General features: G+C 42.4%; 1 long non-coding RNA gene across 1 annotated transcript; it reads right to left on the bottom strand.

The window, feature by feature from the left end:
- Positions 1 to 4,697: 4,697 nt before the first annotated feature.
- Positions 4,698 to 9,552, bottom strand: LOC135317989 (uncharacterized). The gene is made up of 4 exons (XR_010376518.1): positions 9,363 to 9,552; positions 8,838 to 8,925; positions 6,013 to 6,104; positions 4,698 to 5,659 (listed from the first exon to the last, which is right to left on the bottom strand). It is a non-coding gene; the product is annotated as an uncharacterized LOC135317989 (long non-coding RNA).
- Positions 9,553 to 9,791: the final 239 nt, after the last annotated feature.

Below are 9,791 nucleotides of genomic sequence, written 5' to 3'. Positions count from 1 at the left end.
ACCACCGATGACAGCATGTTTCATTTCCCATGTACTGTTAGAGCAAGCTCTCACCCTACAGGTGTGGTCCTTTAGCTCCCTCGGCAAATCTCAACACCATGATGCTTACCGTCCTGATAAGTCATGTGGATGTCATACAACCTTAGTTAACTGCCTTTAATTTTGTCTTTAATTGCACACACATAGGTGGGGTTTCTTCATGCATCCAAAGTCCTTTAGCCTCATGCTGTGCCCTAAAAGGACATGTCTCAGCTGGCAAGCACCTATTCAGTCTGTTATTTTCCCATATATTCCTGATTTATACCATGCTTTTTTGGATCCTGAAATATCTTCTTCACAGGATTTTCTAGAGTGATTGCCACTGCAATGCAAGAGTTCCCCAATTATTAGTTGCCTCATTTTAGCAGAACTTCTTTGTGATGAGATATCATGATATGGTCGTCATTTGGCAAATAGGCAGCTTAGTCAGCACTGCAGCTGCCCAGTTTGAACCCACTAGGACTTGATTTTTCAGAGCACTTACTATATGATATGATGCTGTGAATCATGGAAGCATCGCTCTCCCTGACTCAGCTGAGGCTGAGAGCTCAGCACTTCTGCAAACCAAACCACTGGGCTTGGAAGTCAGGCACCTAAAAGACAAAAAAGACACAAATAGAGCCCACCTGTGAAAACCTTGGCTGAACAATATTCCCCAGCGTTCTGGAACAAAGGAGGAGATAAGATCCAAGGATGTAATTTTGTACTTTCTCTTCCCTGCAGTCCTGTTCTCATTCACTTCTAGCTTTTGTAATAACATGAAGTAGACATCCTGCCACAGCCACAGAGTGGGTCTAATTTGTGTGCTGAAGGAAGGAGCTGTGTGGGAAAACACTGTCTGATCAGACAGTACAAACCATGTCTGCATAATACACATATGCATGGGGGCTGAACTAAGGTAGCAAAAGTAATTTTAAATTAGCATTTTCTAACGTTCTTCTGCTTGTTCTGCCAAGCTTATTAGTATTCCTTCAAAGTGGGGCTTTGATTTGTTTTGGAGTAAAGCATATTTATTCTAATTCTGTGTAGGAAATAGCCAGTTCTATCTTTCTTACAAAATATTTTTGCAAATGGTAGGGTGCCCTTCTCTTGACATTCCTCACAAACTTGGGTTCAGTGTTTGAGGATGATAAATGTGCATCAAGCCCAGCATTTCTACCACCACCTACCTGCTTTGGCTCTTGTTTCATTAGAATTTCAGCAATGTGCTGGTTCATGGCAGATAACCTCTCCCTCTCTGGGCTGCAAGTGCCTGTGAGTGTGTGTGCATGTGTAGGGGGTGAGAGAATGCGTGCATTTCTCATGTCCTCAGCATTTATTACATTCCTTTTTCTTTTCCTCCTCTGCAGCAATAAATCAATGCTACTTGTTATTGTCTACTCCTTGGGCAATATCTTGCGGGTAAAGACAGGCTCTCCTGGCTATAATGTCATATGTTTTATCAAAAGATAAAATACAAGGAAAGAACTAAAGTAAACCAAAGTCCTGTTTTTGCAGATTTTGAGAGGAAGGACCCTATCCTGGACATGCTGGCTACATCACCTGTCATGACAGACATGCTTTGCCCCACGCAGGCTCCAGTTACTGACACTCCAGCCTTACGCTGCCTGCACATGCAGGAGAGGGCAGTGTGTCAGTGGGGTGACGTTTCTGCTTCCATCGTGGGAAGGAAAATTTAGGATTCCTGGTGCTACTGTCTATTTCCTGCCCACAGACAGCTTCAGGGCTGGGATGCTGGATGCACCATTCCTGTACGTGTGCTGAGGTCGGTGTGCGCTCCTTGCAGTTCTGCAGTGGGTTAATAGCAAGTGAAGCCCTAAAAATAGGTTGTTGATGGAGTAAAATATAGCCTGATTATTGTTTGCTCTGAGAAGAGTGGAGGCACACACACTTGTGCCTGGAGAAACTGTAAATTAAGAGCAACAACACAGTGGGGCTTGTAGCAACTCCCTGGAGAAGCTTTGCCCAGAAAGCCTCTGCCTTCTGGTGTGTCGCCTGCTACCTAATTGCAGCAAACTGGTTTTCACTGCACAGGCTTGCTGATTTTCTACAGGAAAAAAAAAAAAAGACCTTTCCACACACCTAGCCCAACAAGCAGGAATTAGATATTCCTTCTCTCCACAGAGGACACCCTGAAGAGATGGGCTTGAGAAATGATGAGAAAAGAAACTGGTGTGGTGGAGGAGCAGGCAAGATGGGACCCTTCTGAAATAGAGGCATTTGAGCCAAGCCCAGAAGCACCAAAAAAAACCCAACCAACCCCAAAACCAACCCCCAAAAATTCAAACCTGGCACACCTGCTTAGGCATCCAGGACCAAATTAAACAGACAGGTTTACAACCAGGATTGCATCTGGGATTTTTTCATCCTTAACCCCCTCTGATGTCAACTGGGGTTAACTGGCATCTGTGAACCTTCATGCACAAGTTACTGAAAGGTTTTTGCAGGCAGATTCTCAGAGTCTGAAGTGCAGAAAAAGCACCCCTGACACATTAACATGTTTTTATTGTGGCTTTGTAGATGTATTTTACATTTTCTTTCTGCAGTGGCAAAGGCAGGGAGAGTTGGGTCCCCTCAAGCAAGAAATGTACTTTATCAACTCAGTTTGTCAGCAACAGCACTGGTGAAAGCATGCACACACATGCACCTCTTTCTCTATGTCTGCCCTAAACTTTGCCTAGTTTTTTTTTATTAAAATGGCTGCCTCAAGCTACTGACAAATAGTGCCTGTAACGTGAGATGTGCAGGGTATGAAAAAAACCCACCAACTTTGATAGAACTCAGATTCCTTCTCCTGCTCCGATTTTGATAATTTCCTACTGAAAGTTTTTTTCTGTCCCCTACCCTGGTTTTCAAGGGGACGTGCATGGGTCATGATGCATTTTTCACACCCTTCAGGGAAGATGATGTCCTTGCATGTGACTGCATTCAGGCATAGCCTTCTCTGCCAGCGGGACTGCAGTGTTGCTGACTGCACTGGCAAGCACACAGCTTGTGCAGGGGAGAGGTAAACCTGGCATGCTGAAATGAGCCATCTCTTTCATGTGGCTTTTTGAGGCTCCAAAATACATGTGATGATAAAAAAGTATTACTTGCAGAAAGGGGAAGGGCTTGTCTCTGTTTGCTTGTTTGCTCCCCTTTCCTAACAAAGTTCTCCCCAGCCTTCAGGCAGTTGTCGGGGGGTGGACTTGCTTCACAATAGACATCAGATGGGTTTGAAAATACAGCACAGCCTTTGGGAGAAAGCTCTGGTTCAAGCTTTCCTTGCCCATGGCATCGTGAAGGAGGGAAGGAAAGGGAGAACCTGGTATAAAAATGGAGAATAGCTTGGGGACAACAGGATTTAGCTTGGGAGCAACTGGGTTTTGAGGATACCATGGCCACCACCAAGAAGGCGAGGTCCTCATAGCGCGGCTCTGGCCTTTCCTGCCTGCTGCACCTGGGGCTCTCCCAGGTGTTCACATCCTTGAAACTCACCTGGTTTGGGGAGCTGGTGACTTCTCTTCCTGCCAAGCGCTACATTGCCATTCAGCTTATCTCTGGCTGAAGGAACCCACTGAGACAAGCAACTGTTTAAGACAGAATGAATTATCTACAGTCTTGCTGTCTTTCCACATCTCATTTTCCCACAACTCTCCCACTTGCTGATTATAATTGCCTTTTAATTGCTTGTATAATTTCAATTACGTACAGTAGCTGCCAAAAGTATCTGTTGAGTTCTTTTTCTCTTTTTTTTTTTTAAATCATTAATTGAGTTTAAATAATTCCACAACTGTGATTGCCATAGTTCTGAGAAAGCGGTGAGTTCATTTAATGGATGGACTTTCTCTGCACAGTGTCTGCTTGCTTTGGGCACAAGTTTACCAGTTTCCTCTGTAGAGGTTGCTATTTGGATCTGGTAATGCTGACCAAACATCCTTAATGTGGACAAAAGGATTTCATGGTTTATGCAATCAAATGCTGTAGGGGTATCCAGCAGCGTGATTGCAGGCAATAGCCAAGAGCAGACCATTCATCACTGTCACTAGTGCTGATTCCATTTTACATGCCAACTAGATGCTGAACTGGAAGAAGTCCAAGATCCTTGCAGGGTTCAGATGGAGATAGGACCAATCCTTCTCAAGGGATTTTATCATGTTCAAAGCAGGGTGAGATCAGATACTGGGTTATATTGAGAGAATTTGCTTGCATAAAGCAACAATTCAATAATAAGGGTAAGCTTTAAGTGGAAGATAGATATCTCCTTTGGAAGGAAGCATGAATGATCTCATGTGAGGTTGCTTTAAATTTTTTTTCCCCTGGACAAAAAAGAAAGGGACGACAGTGATGGAAAGTCTCATTGGAGACTCTCCTGTTCTTCTGTTGTGCAGAAGGGTTGAACTGGGAGGTAGAGAATATTGGATGACTGGTGAATAAGGAGCCTATATGGAACCTTCTTTCCTGAAATGTCACACTGGATGGAGGTAGTTTTCTCCATCCAATGATAGGTAATAGAGATGTGCAAGACTGACAAGACCATCCATTGCTCCAAATAAGGCAGCAGGTGTAATAAAGGCATCCTGTGATTGAACCTATATGGATTGCTTTCAGAATGAATAGGTTTACAATGAGATATATAAATGTGAGCATGTTTTAAATCATCAAGCAAGGAACCTTGGTCTGTAGTAGCTATTTTAATCTTGTTTTGCATTCACGTTTGTTTATTTTCTTTAAGAAGCACATATTCTCATTGCTTGGTAAACACTAAATTACATCTCTTAAATAAGGTATGGCTCCTTTAAACTACTTTTGTTTTTCTTTTTGTTAATGTTAACCAGAAGCATAAGAGGTACTGGAGGATACACATCAAGGGAGGTCCCTGATTTAAGCAGTCATGTAGCTTAACATATGTTTATTTGGAAATGTAACTTTTATCATTTTTATTAGAGCAGGAAAGAGCGGGTGATCCACTTCCCTTTTTTTATTATTCAATATATGTCAGATTCTACTCCCACAGAAAGTGGAATTAAATAAAAAGTGAAAAGGAGAGAATTCCTAAAATACATTTATTAAAAAGGATGCATTTGTGAAAATGAGGTGATTGAATTGATCTGGTCACCTGGATTTTCAAGATTTTAGATGAATATAGCTCTTTGTCTCGCCCCAGAGACTAGAAGAGGGAAACAAGTTCTCCTGGTTCTCCAATGCTTAAATATACTTTCAGCTGGAGATGAGTAATGTATTGGACTGAACTTCATCCGTCAAATATCCATGGTCTGCATGGATATCTGGACTGCAGATTAACTGTGCCATGGATGTAGAGACCCAAGGTGGCTCAGTACAGCGTGGTTTATCGTTCAGGTGCAGTGCCACGTGAAGGCAGCCTAAGGATTTTAAGGTCAGGGAGGGTTCGGGAGGTGTATAATTGTGTTTGTGCAGTCCTGAGCTTTATCTACTGAACTCTGCGGGGCCCAGCCTAGCTCCCTGCAGAACTGTCCAAGTGTCCCGTGCCACACACTCTGGAGTGTAATCTCTTCTGGAGGACACACTTTGGCTATCAGCTTCTACTATTGTCGTTATTATTGTTATGATCCAGAATGTCCTTGTTGCAGTACCACAGATAATGTGGGGGATATGTGAGCTGAACAAACAAAGCAAACAGTTTTGCTTCAAAAGCCAGCTGAGCACACCCATAGATTCTGCTTAGTCAATGACTTTCACAAATTCAGCATTTTTTGCCTTTCCTCAAAACTTGCTAAGTGAACTTAGAGTACTTAGTACAAAAAATATTCTTTCATTATAACTCAAATTGTTGGATTAAATGTGGCAAATTAGGATTTAGCATATATTAATCACAACTTTAGATAGGCTTATTTTAAAAATAAACCAAATTCTAATTTAAAGGAAAAAATATTTCCACTTGCATTATTTTTCTTTTTTCCACAGGCAGGTTCTGCATTTGCAGGCATTCCTAGAGGTCATGCTTTTCTATACCTGCCCAGGTTTTGTGCCACTGGTAACTTCTATTCTTCTGGCTTCTTTGGTTTTAGGTTATCATGAAAACCACGGAATTCCAATGATGGGATCTATATGGAAAAATAAAAGGAGTAATATAAAATTTCAGTGTCAGAATTTTCCATGCTTGCCCCGTACAAGACCATGCATTCATCATCAGGATCCGTTTCTCTTTCACTAATGATCCTCTCCTGGAGGGAATGTCTGATTATCTGACCCCCTCATATACCCCTTCTCTCCTTCATTCCTTTCAGTGGCTAGAGGATTTGGTGATGGTCAGAAATACTGCACACGTCAACGATTCCAATTTCCCTCAGGAAATGGAAACAAAAGCAAACCCATCCAAGCATTCTGAACTCTCTTTAAAGTATTGCAGAAGTAACGGAAGGTTTGAAGTGGAGTTTCTTAACCTGTCTGAATCAAAACACTCTTCCTTGACATAAATCAGGAAAGGAAAAACTCAACGTTTTGCTAGTTTGGGTAGGACTTTGATGATAATTTTCCTAGAAAGATTAAAGTGGTACGACATGAAATAACAGAAACTAAAATGAATGGAGCCGTAAATGGGATTGCATTGTGCAGGGCCCCCACATATGGTTCAAATTCGGTGCTTCCTCTGTATCTGACAGCATTCTTACAGCAAGAATGCTTCTGAGGAACCGCTGCTGCACCCACCATGAAAGCATGGAGAAGAAAACCTCACCCCACAATGTCTGTTCACCATTCTTTCTCCTCCCATGGTGACTCTGTGGTTTTATTTGTGCTCCCAGTTAAACACAGGTCTGGATTTGCTCTCATAAGCAGACTTGTCCATCATTCATGGTGTAAAGCCCAAGGCCAGCACTGGAAGGCCACCTTGTTTGGAGACAGTTGAGATATACTCCTTCAGGTCAGTTAAGTTGCTCACACACAGATATCAAAGGCCATCTGAGATGCTGTGAGATAGCTGAGGCTGGGCTATTTCAGGCTATTCAGGCTGTGCTCACAGGTACCACACAGTATCTACAGGAGGCACATATCCACCTGGAGAGACAACTGAAGGCCAACCATACTATTGCAGGACAACTCCAATGGCCAGTATACTCTTGGTGTCTACAGAAGAGCCAGGTGTCTACGCTCCCAAAGCAGTCAACTGAAACCTAGTCAGTGCAGTTGGCATCGTCTGAAGAGCTGTTCATGGAACCAAATGCTGAGGTGCAACTCAGTTGCCTAAACATAGGTATCCGTCTTCTTTTGAGATATCCTCCTATATTTAAGGTATTTGCACAGGACTGGCAGATATGATTTGAAACTAATGGGAGATTAACAGTGTCTAAGAAGAGCAGCTAGACTAGGTAGGATACTCAAGCCAACTAGCACCTAGGTTTTGGCAACCAAATCTCCAGGTCTAAACAAAGGCACATGCTCTATGCAATGAACAACTAGTGATTCAAGTTTAAAAACAGCCCAACAGCAAAACCCTCAAACTTGGCTCTTCCCGTGTTAGCTACCATGAGGTTTCAGCACACAGTGTGGAAGAAAAACGTGAGTTGTAATGCTTGTGAGTTAACCTGTTGCCAAGTTCATCCTTCACTTTGTAGACAGAAGCTATAATTCCCGATCAGCCTATGCCAACCATTGACCACAGGTTGGCCTTGCAGGAGCTCTGAGTAAGCAATGTGTATCACATTAACACAAATCTGGCAGGAACTGGGCCAGATAGGAACCTCACTGAAATGGTGCATTCGTGCCTAACTATTAATCTGTCTTTAGTTTCACTATTTCCGTTGCACATAATTATTACCATCGGCATGAACAGTGAGTTATCCCCTTTGCTCAAGCCTGCAATGAGTCTGGCTTTTTCACAGCTACGCTTAATTGTTGCCAGGGTTCCCTGTAGTAGCATTAGCCTGTTTAATATTACATGGCATGAGAAAATTAAATGATCAATATCAGGTTAAGAGCACTCAGTTGTTCTTTCTTTGCTTTTGTAATTGCTGGTGTGATGGGAAAATAATTACTATGTTGAGTTTATTGCTATTCTCATTGTTCTCTGTTGGTGTTTTTGTTGTTCAGCTATGGACAAGCCTGATTTAAATTGTCTATAATACTGTTGTCTTGGAAGGAAGTAGAAAGCAAAAGGGAAGGGAAAGGAAGTAGGAGAAATTAAAGGCTGATCTAAGATTAACATAGTGTTTACTCTGGCTCTTGGCAAGGTCTGTTTGTAAAAGTAGACTCCCAAAGCAAAAATCATCTAGAGCGGATTTGTTTAAAGTGACACTGTCAACTTAAATATCACACTTCAGGACTTTTTTTACTCCATGTTGTTATAAGCACCACCCAAACCAATTACATCCATCTAATGCCATTGGAACACCTTGGATTATTACAGCTGACAGACTAGAGAAAATGCACTTCTCTGTATTTCTTGGTTTGTTTTTACTGCAATTGATAGCACTCTGCCCACGACCACCAACTTGTATGGAAAGCTTACGCACAAAAAGGGCCATGTAAATCTGGCCCACACCCAAACCTTCTGTAGCTTTTTATTGAAGTGAGCTAATCAACAGCTGAATTTTTTTATTATTATTTCATCACTTCTCTGTCTGTGTATTAGGGCTCTTTCCTGTTTATATAGCTTTTTGATAGAGAAACAGGAGAGAAAATACCCACCACCAATGGATTTAGAGACAAGATTTTTAAAACCAGCAGGGGAAGCAGAAAAACAGAAATCCCTATCAGTCCTCTGCAGGGAGAAGGTACCCCCAGGGCCCTTGCTTTCAGCCATGCGGAGACAAGCAGGTCTCTAGTGAAAAGATACCTACTGGCTTCAGAAGCTGGTGGGAGTGGGCTGATAAAGAGATCCCTTTAACCATGATGCTTACGAGTCACTGGTGCCAGCGTTAAGACATCCTGGGAGAAAGAGGAAAAAACCCTGGTTATTCACTTCCTTTGTTTAGCTGCCTTCAGAGGTTTCAAGGGAGCTGAATACAAAGACACTGTGGCATATGCCAACTGTTGACTCTATCAAATAATAAAGCAATCCCAGTGGGTATTAAGAAGCATGGAATCATTCTAATGAGTCTGGCAAAATCTCATTAGGATGAACAGCAGGTGATGACAAAATATTTGCTCTGTATGCAAATGACTTGTTTCCTTCTCCATCTACACGCAGTTGCATGAGTACTCAGAATAGGAGTTGTCAGATAATTACTCACTGCAGTAAAGCACTGCACATGCGGTGGTTGTATATCAGATGCATTGGTGGCAAAAATGGGAAAAACGCTGGAAAAGAGCTGTGTTTTTAAGAGTCAGAGCCCCCCTGTATCACCAAACTCTCAGTCTCCTACCTGCACAGCACAGTTTTGCTTGGCATCCAGGAAATCCAGCTGTCTTCCCAAAAATGCCTTAAAAACAAGGACAGGTAGGCTGCAGGTTGTTAAAGTTTTTCCATGAGCATAGAAGTCATGATGGAAGGCGGGGCAGGGGGTGTTCTGAATAATGAAAACAAGAGAAAACGTGGCAGTTCCTGTTGACAGAGGTAGGTTACTTGCATAGTCCTGAGTCTGATCTGTCCTTCTAGTTCAAAACAACTCCACTAATCAAACAGGAAATATCCAGCTGCATAATAAATCACTGCTTTGCCTCCTTCTGCTGCCTTAACATCAGGCTATGTAGCCCTTGATATCCATTCAGTTCCTGATGGTGTTTCTGGCATAGCACGCTTCCATTCTCTCCAGTGTATCATTAATAATGCTTCCTACATTTGTTCTTAATCA

The sequence above is a fragment of the Phalacrocorax carbo genome, chromosome 1 (assembly GCF_963921805.1).
Source record: "Phalacrocorax carbo chromosome 1, bPhaCar2.1, whole genome shotgun sequence".
NCBI classification, from domain to species: Eukaryota; Metazoa; Chordata; class Aves; order Suliformes; family Phalacrocoracidae; genus Phalacrocorax; species Phalacrocorax carbo.
This window is presented reverse-complemented; position numbering and strand designations above follow the sequence as displayed.